The following is a 15,230-nucleotide window of genomic DNA, read 5'->3' on the forward strand; positions in this document are numbered from 1 at the left end:
AAGATTCAGAAGAAAAAAATTGCAACCATAAAGGTCTTTGTTGTCGTTTCATGCATGTGTTCAACCAGGCCCGGTCAACAATCTAGGCTGCCAATGCCTTCATGGGAAATTTATAAAGTAACAGTGCGATGAAGAGTAATGATCACTGATCCATTGATAATGTTGTTGTACATATTTATACCTCCTGAAGAGGCACATCGCACAGACGTGATGGTTACAGAGAGTGGGAGTAGAGGGACGCATCCGTTAGAGTAGGATCGTCACTGTTCGGAAAGAAAACCACATGTTGGTTCAATAAACAGAGATTTCCTTGATTAAACTATTCAATTAAATTTTAACACCCCCCCTAATCTCTGCTTCAATTATTCCTGTAAACATCATCATTATCTTGATTAGCCTCCTCCAAAAACCCTATAGAAAAAATATGAGGAGATATGTACAATAAGCCATCAAAAACTCCTTCCAAAAAAACCCAGTGGAAAAATAAGGAGAAACTGGCATATCACAATGCCTGTATTACTATTTCCTCATTAAAAACCTTCCGTAAAGGAAAAGAGTGCAATATCAAAGACCTGAGGATCACAAACATATTATCATTCAGAGAAACACCCCCCCTGAATTTTGCAAGTCTCGAAATCGTTTCATACGAATTCCATTGATGTACTTCTCAAATAAAGGTAATGACTTTGTAAACAAATCAGCAAGATTGTCACATGACTTCGTTTGCAAATTATTTATGTCCCTACTTTCCTGTAACTAAGGATAAAATAATTTAGGAGAAATATGCTTTGTAATATTGCTCTTTATATAACCTGTCTGCATCTGTGTAATACATGCAACATTATCTTCATAGATAATGGTGGGTGACTCTAATGATCCAATCCCACTTGCACTTTCAATAAAGTTACACATTCACATGATGCTTCAAACAAAGCCATGCACATTCACGTGATGCTTCAAACAAAGAAATAATTTCAGAATGATTCGTGGACGTAGCTACCAGAGTTTGTTTTGTCGACTTCCAAGAAAAGGTCGTACCTCCACTCAAGAAGACAAAACCAGTCTGTGATCTGGCATTATGTGATCCGATAGGTATCTAGCATCACAATATCCCACCATGGTCTTATCTTGATTTTTCTGATAGAACAAACCAAGATCTTTGGTTACTTGAAGATATCTGAAAATGGTCTTCACACCAACCCAATGCCTCTTTGTTGGTGATGCACTGAATCTAGCCAATAAATTTACTGCAAATGATATAATAGGCCTGATGCAGTTTGCTAGATACAACAGTGCTCCAATAGCACTGAGGCAAGGAAACTCAGGTCCTAATACCTCTTCATCATCACCCTTAGGTCTAAATGGGTCTTTATCTCTATCAAGAGATCTAAGAACCATTGGTGTTTTCGATGGATATGCTTTATCCATATGAAATTTCTCAAGAATCCTTTGGATATAGGCAGGCCGATGAACAAATATTCCCGAAGGAAGATATTCAAGTTGTAAGCCAAAACAAAATTTAGACTTACCTAGATCTTTCATCTCAAACTCCGTCTTAAGATGATTACTTGCCTCATGTATTTCTTGTGTAGTCCCAATGATATTCAGATCATCCACATACACAGAAATAGTGCAAAATCCATTCTTAAATTTCTTAGTCAACACACATGGGCAATCATTATTATTTGAGTAACCCTTCTGAAGAAGAAATATACTCAGTCGGTTATACCACATTCTTCCCGACTGCTTCAAGCCATGTTGCTATTAGCCTTTTGATCCGGAAGTTCAATTCCCTCAGGAACTTTCATATAAATATCCGAATCTAGTGACCCATATAAATATGCAGTCACAACATCCATCAGTTGGATAGAGAAATTCATTTTCACAGCCAGTGATATTAAATATCGGAACATTGCTCCACTCATAACAGGAGAATATGTTTCATCATAATCAATGCCGGGTCTCTGCGTGAACCCCTGTGCTACAAGTCTCGCCTTGTATCTCAACACCTCATTGTTCTCGTTCCTTTTACGAACGAAAACCCATTTTGCTCCCACATGGAACACATGTTGAGGAGTGGGTATTACCGAAGTAAATACCCCTCTTTTTATGCGAGCGCAATTCATCCTCAATTTGGACCAGTCTGAGCGCTTCATGCACACTTCCATGAACTTAGGTTCCCAATCCAAATCAAGGCCTTCTGCAATTCTGGAGGAGAAATAAATGTCGGCAACTTTAGTCTTTCTGTTGTATGATTCTCCTGAATCAATATAGTTAATGGATATCTCATCAATACCTTTTGATCCTTCATGATTTCCCTCAACAACTGGATCAAGATCTTCCGATGTCCCAAAACCAAAATTTGTGTGCACACTCGTGCTGGGTTCTGGATGTCCAACATCCTTCAAGTGTCCTTCAACCCTAGGTTGAATATCAACATTTTGTTGACTTGCATTTACTATCTGAGGATTCCTCATTCCCCTTGGATGCTTCTGCAAAGCCTTGTCCTTTCTGTCTAGATTCCTCCCCCTCTTAGGTGGCTGAGTAGACCTATGGGTCACATCTATACTCTCTGGCACATTAATAGCGGGAACATTTGATTTTGTGACACCTTTACAATCAGTAAATGCATCTGGCAGATTATTTGCAATACTTTGCAAATTTATAATCTTCTGAACCTCGAGTTCAGACTCATTCATACGTGTATCTAAGGACTGGATGCCTTTCACATCCCAATCTTTTTCTCAGCATTATTTGTGGTTATTCTCTCCCCCTAATGCCGGGAAATTGTCCTCATCAAAAATGCAATCAGCATATCGGGCTGTAAAAAAATCCCCTGTTAGGGTTTCCAGGTACTTAATGATTGGCGGATAATTGTAACCCACATAGATCCCCATTCGTCTACGAGGGCCCATTGATGTACGCTGCGTTGGCGAGATCAGTACATATACCGCGCAACCGAATTGCCGCAGATGGGAAATACTTGGCTGGTTTCCATGTACTAACTACAACGGGGAGACAGTATGATATGCAGTTGGTCAAATTTGTATCGATTCTGCAGCATGTAAAACTGCATGACCCCAACATGAAGCTTCAAGATTACTATTCTATTGGAGCGGTCTTAGTATCAACTTGATCTTCTTGATAAGTGATTCAGCAATACCATTCTGGGTTTGTACATAAGGTACCGAGTGGTCCACGGGAATGCCCAAATCATTAAAAGTTCGAGAACTGAATTCTGCTCCATTGTATTATTTGTTGAAGTTCTATAGAGTAAAAAAACAAAATTTAGTATATAATCAAAATCATATATAATCAGTAGAACCAAATGAGACTTATTTTACAAGCCCTATGTCACACGACATAGCTAACACATTATGTCTAAGGACATAACTTATTTTACAACACATGCAATATGTCTAATAACATTATTACAATACTTAGACAAATGAGGCTAAATATGGTAACCATATATGTTAGCAGAACCAAATTCCGCTAGCATGTCTTCAACATGTAGTATTGGATCTTCGACTTGCTGATTCTACTCCTGGTTGTCCATGTTTGGAGAATCATCTCGAGAACCATCAACCTTAGCGGTAACATATTCATTGCCAGTGAAGTGTGCTTCATACTGGTTCCCCTGAGCTTTCCTGTCCTTTCCAAGTGACTGTTGGTACAATTCCACCAAATGCTTTGAAGTGTCACTCTTCTTTGCAATATGTTCCTTACAACCACACTTGAAGCAACCAGTGTTGCTAGCCCTTTCATTCTTCTTGAAAGAACCTTTTCCCTTTGAACTCCATACTTATTCTGGTTATCATTATGCTTCCACTTTCCATTGAATCCTATGGTTCTTTTTGGAACCATTAAACTTTTTGAGTATTCTTAGAGTTGAAGTGCGATTCAGGCAGCGGCATCATTCCTGTTGGACGAGCCAAATTGTTCTTCCGAAGAAGCTCGTTGTGCTTCTCTGCTTGAAGCAGCAAGTAAATCAACTAAGAATACATCTTACTTTTGCTGACGATACTGTTCAGCAAGTATCCTCATAGAAGGATGGAAAGTAGAAAGTGTCTTTTCAATAAGATCAACATCTAAACTGCACCATTGCAGAATCTCAGCTTGGAGTTGATCTTATGAACATCAGAATTGTATGCAGTTATAGACTTAAAGTCTTGGAATCAGACTAGCGTCCATTCCCGTTGTGCTTCAGGTAACATCACCACCCTTTGTTGATCATACCTCTCCTTTAAGGAGTTCCAGTGTGCCAAAGGGTTCTCCTCCATCAGATACTCTGCCTTTAGGTCAGGGTGAAGATGATGTCGAATGAAGTCCCTTGGGCAAGTGTGGTTATAGCGGAATTGAGTCCCTTGGCCGTCAAATTGATTTTGACATCCATTGCCCATTTCAAATAGTCAAAACCATCGACGACAAATTCAGCAAACTCTTTTTTAGATATGTCAACCATATCCTGCATGCAATCATCTTGCTTATTAATTTACTCTCATAGCAAATTAATCGTGTTGTAAATAAAACAATGCATGTATATTGATCAACATATACAATTGCCAAATTGTCTGAACATACACGTTGACATAAATTGCACTTGTACAATACAGTAATATTCACTAATTACTGAACAATACAATATAGTAATGTACACAAATTACTAAATAACTTGTCACAACTTCAAACTGCTAGTTAAAGATTAAACAGAAAAATAAAAACGACATAATGGTCCTAGTTCGCAAAAAGGAAGACCCAAAGTAGTAGCACAGCCCAATGCTACATTCGGCCTTTCGGCCCAGCTGGCCCGGCGCCGCTTTAACCATCAAATAAAAGAGCCTGACGGCTAGGGTTTCCACTATCGCCCCCAATCCTCATTCCAGGCGGCGCCACCCACCCCTGTCCCCGCTGTCGCGCCGCATGCGCGCTCACCAGCAAACCGCCGGTGGTCGAGGAACGAAGTCCTCCTCGTCCGACTAGGGGGTGTAGTCAGGGGTGGCCACTCCATTCGTGAGTCCATTTGCGAGGCCGACCGATACCGGATTCCATGCTACTGGACGCCATCCAGGACGATAGTCGACGGCGGCGACGGAGCGGCCGAAGAGGAGACGGCGGCTCGCGCCAGTGTCGGGCGGACCCGCGCTGCCGCTCATGCCGGCGACGTCCGTGGCAGCCGTCCCACCAGTGCCTAAGAGGAAGAGACCCTGTTCGCCGCGAGGAGCAGGGGAGCGACCGAACGTCCATGGGGCACTTCTTGTCCCCGCAGAGTCCAGGCCTGGCCCGGCGCTGCCACTTGCTCCGGCAGAGGTGACCGCGCCCGCGGTGGCCATGGCGCGTCCCGGAGTCGGCATGAAGATGAGGCCGTCGCCCCCGATGTTGGCGACACACGTCGGAGCCCGGCTGTAGCCGCATGCAGGTACGTCACTGGAGATCTCCCATTCTTGCTCCTCTGCCGTTGGTGACGGCAGGCGTGTGCCACTGGAGCGAGCGGGGCACGGGCCATATCGGTGCACACGGCACCACAGTGGTGCGGCTGGAGCGGCAACTGCAGGCTCTAGCACACCCATCTCGAAGTTCAGCGGTGGTGGAGCACTTAGTACGGTGACTGGCCCTGGGTCCAGACCCTGGCGGTTGTCCCCCGGCGTGGCCAGGCGTCTGTTCACTAGCGTGGCGTGACGGTGTCGTCCAGCGGCCGCGTGATGGCGGCGTCCTCCAGTGAATTTCTGGCAGCGGTTAATGCCGAGGCCAGAAACTTGTGGTGGTGCCCCCCATCGACGGTCGACGAACCGGCGGCGCTGCTCGGCAAGGAATTTTCGGTGACCTTCTTCCCAGAGAAGACCAAGGAGAAGGGCGCCGAGGGACGGCATCCTCACCGTTCTTTCTCCGGCGAGTTTCTGTGTGGCTTGTCGCTCTCACTGGAGAGACGTGCGTGATAACTGGTACGTCTCCCACGTATCTATAATTTTTTATTGTTCGATGTTGTTATATTATCATTCTTGGATGTTTTACAATCATTTTATAGCAACTTTATATCATTTTTTGGGACTAACTTATTGACATAGTGCGCAGTGCCAGTTGTTGTTTTTGCTTTTTTTTACTTCGCAGAAAATCAATAACAAACGGAGTCCAAACGCAACAAAACTTTTTAGAGATTTGTTTTGGACAAGAAGACACACGATGGGCCAATGAAGTATTAGAGGCGGGCTTCGAGGGGAGCACAACCCACCTGGGTGCGCCTGGGGGTCCAGACGCGCCCTGGTGGGTTGTGCCCACCTCAGCCGCCTCCCGCACCGCCACTTTGCTCTACAAATACCCCCAAAATCCAAAAACCCTAGGGGAGTCGACGAAACAAAATTCCAGCCGCCGCAAGTTCCAGAAACCATAGATCCAATCTAGACACCATCATGAAGGGGTTCATCATCCTCATCGGTGGTAGTTCATTGTAGACCTACGGGTCCCTAGTTAGTAGCTAGATGGCTTATGATATGTCCATTTTGCATCATGCTTTTATATCGATATTTATTGCATTATGGGCTGTTATTACACATTATGTCACGAAACTTATGCCTATTATCTCTTATTTTACAAGGTTTATATGAAGAGGGAGAATGCCGGCAGCTGGAATTCTGGGCTGGAAAAGGAGCAAATATTAGAGACCTATTCTACACAGCTCCAAAAGTCCTGAAACTCCATGGAAGTTATTTTCCAAATATGTAAAAACTATTGAGCGGAAGAAATATCAGAGGGGGGCCACCCGCTAGGCACGAGGGTGGGGGCGCGCCCTACCCCCAGGGCGCGCCCCCCTGCCCCATGGGCCCCCTGGTGGCCCTTCGGTGGCCATCTTCTGCTATATAAAGTCTTTCGTCCGAAGAAAAAAAATCATAAGCAAGCTTTCGGGACGAGACTCCGCCGCCACGAGGCGGAACCTTGGCGGAACCAATCTAGGGCTCTGGCAGAGCTGTTCTGCCAGGGACACTTCCCTCCGGGAGGGGGAAATCATCGCCATCGTCATCACCAACGCTCCTCTCATCGGGAGGGGGCCAATCTCCATCAACATCTTCACCAGCACCATCTCCTCTCAAACCCTAGTTCCTCTCTTGTATCCAATTCTTGTCTCTACATCTGGGATTGGTACCTGTAGGTTGCTAGTAGTGTTGATTACTCCTTGTAGTTGATGCTAGTTGGTTTATTTGGTGGAAGATCATAGGTTCAGATCCTTTATGCATATTAATACTCCTCTGATTATGAACATGAATATGCTTTGTGAGTAGTTACGTTTGTTCCTGAGGACATGGGAGATGTCTTGCTATTAGTAGTCATGTGAATTTGGTATTCGTTCGATATTTTGATGAGATGTATGTTGTCTCTCCTCTAGTGGTGTCATGTGAACGTCGACTACATGACACTTCACCATTGTTTGGGCCTAGAGGAAGGCATTGGGAAGTAATAAGTAGATGATGGGTTGCTAGAGTGACAGAAGCTTAAACCCTAGTTTATGCGTTGCTTCGTAAGGGGCTGATTTGGATCCATATGTTTCATGCTATGGTTAGGTTTACCTTAATACTTCTTTTATACTAGCGGATGCTTGCAATATGAGTTAGTCATAAGTGGGATGCTTGTCCCAGTAAGGACAGCACCCAAGCACCGGTCCACCCACAAATCAAATTATCAAAGTACCGAATGCGAATCATATGAACGTGATGAAAACTAGCTTGACGATAATTCCCATGTGTCCTCGGGAGCGCTTTTCTCTATATAAGAGTTTGTCCAGGCTTGTCCTTTGCTACAAAAAGGATTGGGCCACCTTGCTGCACTTTATTTACTTTTGTTACTAGTTGCTCGTTACCAATTATCTTATCACAAAACTATCTGTTACCTAAAAATTCAGTGCTTGCAGAGAATACCTTGCTGAAAACCGCTTATCATTTCCTTCTGCTCCTTGTTGGGTTCGACATTCTTACTTGTCAAAAGGACTACGATAGATCCCCTATATTTATGGGTCATCAAGACTCTTTTCTGGTGCCATTGCCAGGGAGTGAAGCGCCTTTGGAGGGTGGAATTTGGTAAGGAAAAAATTTATATAGTGTGCTAAAATTTACTGTCACTTGTTACTATGGAAAGTAATCCTTTGAGGGGCTTGTTCGGGGTATCTCCACCCCGACCAGTAGAGCAAAGAGTTGCTCCTCAACCTACTGAACCTTCTGAAAATGAAATTTTCTACTTTGAAATTCCTTCGGGTAAAACTGCTAGCTAATCCTTTTGCAGGAGATGGAATATTACATCCTGATGAGCACCTAATCTATGTGGATGAAGTTTGTGGATTATTTAAGCTTGCAGGTATGCCTGATGATGTTATCAAGAAGAAGGTCTTCCCTTTATCTTTGAAGGGAGATGCATTGACATGGTATAGGCTATGTGATGATATGGGATCATGGAACTACAAACGATTGAAATTGGAATTTCATCAGAAGTTTTATCCTATGCATCTTGTTCATCGTGATCGTAATTATATATATAATTTTTGGCCTCACGAAGGAGAAAGCATCGCTCAAGCTTGGGGGAGGCTTAAGTCAATTTTATATTCATGCCCCAATCATGAGCTCTCAAGAGAAATGATTATTCAAAAATTTTATGCTCGGCTTTCTGACAACAATCGCATCATGCTCGATACTTCTTGTACTGGTTCTTTTATGATGAAGACTATTGAATTCAAATGGAATTTATTGGAGAGAATTAAACGCAACTCTGAAGATTGGGACCTGGACGAAGGTAAGGAGTCAGGTATAGCTCCTAAGTTTGATTGCGTTAAATCTTTCATGATACCGATGTTTTCCGTAAATTTAGCACTAAATATGGACTTGACTCTGAGATAGTAGCTTCTTTTTGTGAATCTTTTGCTACTCATGTTGATCTCCCTAAGGAGAAGTGGTTTACATATCATCCTCCCATAGAAGAAAAAGTAGTTTCACCTATTAAAGTTGAAGAAAAGACGATCACTTATAATGATCCTATTGTTCCTACTGCTTATGTTGAGAAACCACCTTTCCCTATTAGAATAAAGGATCATGCTAAAGCTTCAACTGTGGTTTGTAAAAGCAATATTAGAACTTATACACCTCCTGAGCAAGTTAAAATTGAACCTAATATTGCTATTGTTAAAGATCTCTTGGCTGATAAGATTGATGGGCATGTTATTTATTTCTGTGATGAGAGTGCTAGAATTGCTAAACCTTGTGCTAAAGATAAACATAGACCTGTGGTAGGCATGCCTGTTATTTCTGTTAAAATAGGAGATCATTGTTATCATGGCTTATGTGACATGGGTGCTAGTGCTAGTGCAATACCTATTGACTTATACAAAGAAATTATGCATGATATTGCATCCGCTGAGTTAGAGGAAATTGATGTTACCATTAAGCTTGCCAATAGAGATACTATTTCACCAATTGGAATTGTTAGAGATGTTGAAGTCTTGTGTGCGAAAACTAAATATCCTTCTGATTTTCTTGTTCCTGGTTCCCCACAAGATTGCTTTTGTCCCATTATATTTGGTAGACCCTTCTTGAACACTGTTAATGCTAAGATAGACTGTGAAAAGGATGTTGTTACTATCGGTTTGGGTGATATGTCTCATGAGTTTAATTTCTCTAAATTTCGTAGACAACACCGTGAAGAGGAATTGCCTAGTAAAGATGAAATTATTGGTCTTGCTTCTATTTCCGTACCTCCTAGTGATCCTTTGGAACAATATTTGCTAGACCATGAAAATGATATGTTTATGAATGAAAGAAGGGAAATAGATGAAGTGTTCTTTAAACAGGGACCTATTCTGAAACACAACTTGTCTGTTGAAATCCTAAAGGATCCTCCTCCACCCAAGGTTGATCCCGTGTTTGAGCTTAAACCATTACCAGATACTCTTAAATATGCTCATCTTGATGAAAAGAACATATATCCTGTTATTATTAGTGCTAGCCTTTCAAAGAAGGAAGAAGAAAAGTTATTGAAAAATCTGAAGAAGCACCATGCTTCTATTGGATATACTCTTGATGATCTTAAGGGCATTAGTCCCACTGTATGTCAACACAAAATAAATTTGGAGAAAGATGCCAAACCAGTTATTGATCGCCAACGACGGTTAAATCCTAAGATGAAAGAAGTGGTAAGAAAGGAAATACTAAAACTCCTTGAGGCAGGTATAATCTATCCCGTTGCTGATAGTCAGTGGGTAAGTCGTGTCCATTGTGTCCCTAAGAAGGGAGGTATTACTGTCGTTCCTAATGATAAAGATGAATTGATTCCTCAAAGAATTATTACAGGTTATAGGATGGTAATTCATTTCCGCAAATTAAATAAAGCTACTAAAAAGATCATTACCCCTTACCTTTTATTGATCAAATGCTAGAAAGATTATCCAAACGTACACATTTTTGCTTTCTAGATGGTTATTCTGGTTTCTCTCAAATACCTGTATCAGCTGATGATCAAGCTAAGACCACTTTTACTTGCCCTTTTGGTACTTTTGCTTATAGACGTATGCCTTTTGGTTTATGTAATGCACGTGCTACCTTTCAAAGATGCATGATGGCTATATTTTCTGACTTTTGTGAAAAGATTTGTGAGGTTTTCATGGATGATTTCTCCGTTTATGGATCCTCTTTTGATGATTGCTTGAGCATCCTTTGCAGAGATGTGAAGAAACTAATTGTGTCTTGAATTGGGAAAAGTGCCACTTTATGGTTAATGAAGGCATTGTCTTGGGGCATAAAATTTCTGAAAGAGGTATTGAAGTTGAAAAGCTAAAGTTGATGCTATTGAAAAGATGCCATGTCCCAAAGACATCAAAGTATAAGAAGTTTCCTTGGTCATGCCGGTTTTTATAGGAGGTTCACTAAGGACTTCTAAAAAATTTCTCAGCCTCTGACTAATCTATTACAAAAAGATATACCATTTGTCTTTGATGATGAATGTGTAGAAGCATTTCAAATACTTAAGAAAGCATTGATCTCTGCACCTATTGTTCAGCCACCTGATTGGAATGTACCCTTGGAAATTATGTGCGATGCTAGTGATTATGATGTAGGTGCTGTTCTAGGGCAAAGAGTTGATAAGAAATTAAATGTTATTCAATATGCTAGTAAAACTCTAGATAGTGCTCAGAAAAAATTATGCTACTACTGAAAAATAATTCTTAGCAGTTGTATTTGCTTGTGATAAGTTCAGACCTTATATTGTTGATTCTAAAGTAACTATTCACACTAATCATGCTGCTATTAAATATCTTATGGAAAAGAAAGATGCTAAACCTAGACTTATTAGATGGGTTCTCTTGCTACAAGAATTTGATTTGCATATTATTGATAGAAAGGGAGCTGAGAACCCCGTTGCAGACAACATGTCTAGGTTAGAAAATGTTTCTTGATGACCCACTACCTATTAATGATATCTTTCCTGATGAACAATTAAAGTCATAAATGCTTCTCGTACTGCTCCATAGTATGCTGATTATGCTAATTACATTGTTGCTAAATTTATACCACCTAGTTTCACATACCAGCAAAAGAAAAAGTTTTTCTATGATTTGAGACATTACTTTTGGGATGACCCACATCTTTATAAAGAAGGAGTAGTTGATGTTATTAGACGTTGTGTACCTGAGCATGAACAGGAACAGATCCTACACAAGTATCACTTCAAAGATGTTTATGTCGATAATCTGAAACTTTTTTTATGTAGATCATTTCTTCATTTGAGGCCATATTAATTAAGTTCTTGACCGTGCCGAAATCTGGTGCCAACGGACGGATAGTTTTTGTATGAATTTCTTGGGATATTACCACATCGGACAGGGCACACACTTGTTGTGTGCGCATGCCGAAATGATCCCTACTTGATGTAGTTGCCTGTGTTCCATGTTGGTTCCGATCCATTTAAGCTGTGAGCGGGTAATATTTCGTGATAATCAGACAAGTGTTGTTTTCTATCTACATCATGAACAGTAAAATACTCAAATATAATAAAATGTAAAATACTTCAATAACTTTTTTCACATATATTTATATTCAATTTCGGTTTCATGCTACTTTTTCATGCTAAAAACAAAACTTTTTGCATCCTTCTAGTGTGTACAAACTTTCATAACAATTATTGAATTATGAACATATGTTTTAACACTAGTCACAATAATGTGTTTTTTCACAGAATTATTTTTGTAGACAACACAAAGACATGAACATATATACATCTCCCACCTTTTCTGTTATTTTTCCAAAGATTCAGAAGAAAAAAATTGCAACCATAAAGGTCTTTGTTGTCGTTTCATGCATGTGTTCAACCAGGCCCGGTCAACAATCTAGGCTGCCAATGCCTTCATGGGAAATTTATAAAGTAACAGTGCGATGAAGAGTAATGATCACTGATCCATTGATAATGTTGTTGTACATATTTATACCTCCTGAAGAGGCACATCGCACAGGCGTGATGGTTACAGAGAGTGGGAGTAGAGGGACGCATCCGTTAGAGTAGGATCGTCACTGTTCGGAAAGAAAACCACATGTTGGTTCAATAAACAGAGATTTCCTTGATTAAACTATTCAATTAAATTTTAACACCCCCCCTAATCTCTGCTTCAATTATTCCTGTAAACATCATCATTATCTTGATTAGCCTCCTCCAAAAACCCTATAGAAAAAATATGAGGAGATATGTACAATAAGCCATCAAAAACTCCTTCCAAAAAAACCCAGTGGAAAAATAAGGAGAAACTGGCATATCACAATGCATGTATTACTATTTCCTCATTAAAAACCTTCCGTAAAGGAAAAGAGTGCAATATCAAAGACCTGAGGATCACAAACATATTATCATTCAGAGAAACACCCCCCCTGAATTTTGCAAGTCTCGAAATCGTTTCATACGAATTCCATTGATGTACTTCTCAAATAAAGGTAATGACTTTGTAAACAAATCAGCAAGATTGTCACATGACTTCGTTTGCAAATTATTTATGTCCCTACTTTCCTGTAACTAAGGATAAAATAATTTAGGAGAAATATGCTTTGTAATATTGCTCTTTATATAACCTGTCTGCATCTGTGTAATATATGCAACATTATCTTCATAGATAATGGTGGGTGACTCTAATGATCCAATCCCACTTGCACTTTCAATAAAGTTACACATTCACATGATGCTTCAAACAAAGCCATGCACATTCACGTGGTGCTTCAAACAAAGAAATAATTTCAGAATGATTCGTGGACGTAGCTACCAGAGTTTGTTTTGTCGACTTCCAAGAAAAGGTCGTACCTCCACTCAAGAAGACAAAACCAGTCTGTGATCTGGCATTATGTGATCCGATAGGTATCTAGCATCACAATATCCCACCATGGTCTTATCTTGATTTTTCTGATAGAACAAACCAAGATCTTTGGTTACTTGAAGATATCTGAAAATGGTCTTCACACCAACCCAATGCCTCTTTGTTGGTGATGCACTGAATCTAGCCAATAAATTTACTGCAAATGATATAATAGGCCTGATGCAGTTTGCTAGATACAACAGTGCTCCAATAGCACTGAGGCAAGGAAACTCAGGTCCTAATACCTCTTCATCATCACCCTTAGGTCTAAATGGGTCTTTATCTCTATCAAGAGATCTAAGAACCATTGGTGTTTTCGATGGATATGCTTTATCCATATGAAATTTCTCAAGAATCCTTTGGATATAGGCAGGCCGATGAACAAATATTCCCGAAGGAAGATATTCAAGTTGTAAGCCAAAACAAATTTAGACTTACCTAGATCTTTCATCTCAAACTCCGTCTTAAGATGGTTACTTGCCTCATGTATTTCTTGTGTAGTCCCAATGATATTCAGATCATCCACATACACAGAAATAGTGCAAAATCCATTCTTAAATTTCTTAGTCAACACACATGGGCAATCATTATTATTTGAGTAACCCTTCTGAAGAAGAAATATACTCAGTCGGTTATACCACATTCTTCCCGACTGCTTCAAGCCATGTTGCTATTAGCCTTTTGATCCGGAAGTTCAATTCCCTCAGGAACTTTCATATAAATATCCGAATCTAGTGACCCATATAAATATGCAGTCACAACATCCATCAGTTGGATAGAGAAATTCATTTTCACAGCCAGTGATATTAAATATCGGAACATTGTTCCACTCATAACAGGAGAATATGTTTCATCATAATCAATGCCGGGTCTCTGCGTGAACCCCTGTGCTACAAGTCTCGCCTTGTATCTCAACACCTCATTGTTCTCGTTCCTTTTACGAACGAAAACCCATTTTGCTCCCACATGGAACACATGTTGAGGAGTGGGTATTACCGAAGTAAATACCCCTCTTTTTATGCGAGCGCAATTCATCCTCAATTTGGACCAGTCTGAGCGCTTCATGCACACTTCCATGAACTTAGGTTCCCAATCCAAATCAAGGCCTTCTGCAATTCTGGAGGAGAAATAAATGTCGGCAACTTTAGTCTTTCTGTTGTATGATTCTCCTGAATCAATATAGTTAATGGATATCTCATCAATACCTTTTGATCCTTCATGATTTCCCTCAACAACTGGATCAAGATCTTCCGATGTCCCAAAACCAAAATTTGTGTGCACACTCGTGCTGGGTTCTGGATGTCCAACATCCTTCAAGTGTCCTTCAACCCTAGGTTGAATATCAACATTTTGTTGACTTGCATTTACTATCTGAGGATTCCTCATTCCCCTTGGATGCTTCTGCAAAGCCTTGTCCTTTCTGTCTAGATTCCTCCCCCTCTTAGGTGGCTGAGTAGACCTATGGGTCACATCTATACTCTCTGGCACATTAATAGCGGGAACATTTGATTTTGTGACACCTTTACAATCAGTAAATGCATCTGGCAGATTATTTGCAATACTTTGCAAATTTATAATCTTCTGAACCTCGAGTTCAGACTCATTCATACGTGTATCTAAGGACTGGATGCCTTTCACATCCCAATCTTTTTCTCAGCATTATTGTGGTTATTCTCTCCCCCTAATGCCGGGAAATTGTCCTCATCAAAAATGCAATCAGCATATCGGGCTGTAAAAAAATCCCCTGTTAGGGTTTCCAGGTACTTAATGATTGGCGGATAATTGTAACCCACATAGATCCCCATTCGTCTACGAGGGCCCATTGATGTACGCTGCGTTGGCGAGATCAGTACATATACCGCGCAAC

The sequence above is a fragment of the Triticum aestivum genome, chromosome 3B, assembly GCF_018294505.1.
Source record: "Triticum aestivum cultivar Chinese Spring chromosome 3B, IWGSC CS RefSeq v2.1, whole genome shotgun sequence".
Lineage (NCBI taxonomy): Eukaryota > Viridiplantae > Streptophyta > Magnoliopsida > Poales > Poaceae > Triticum > Triticum aestivum.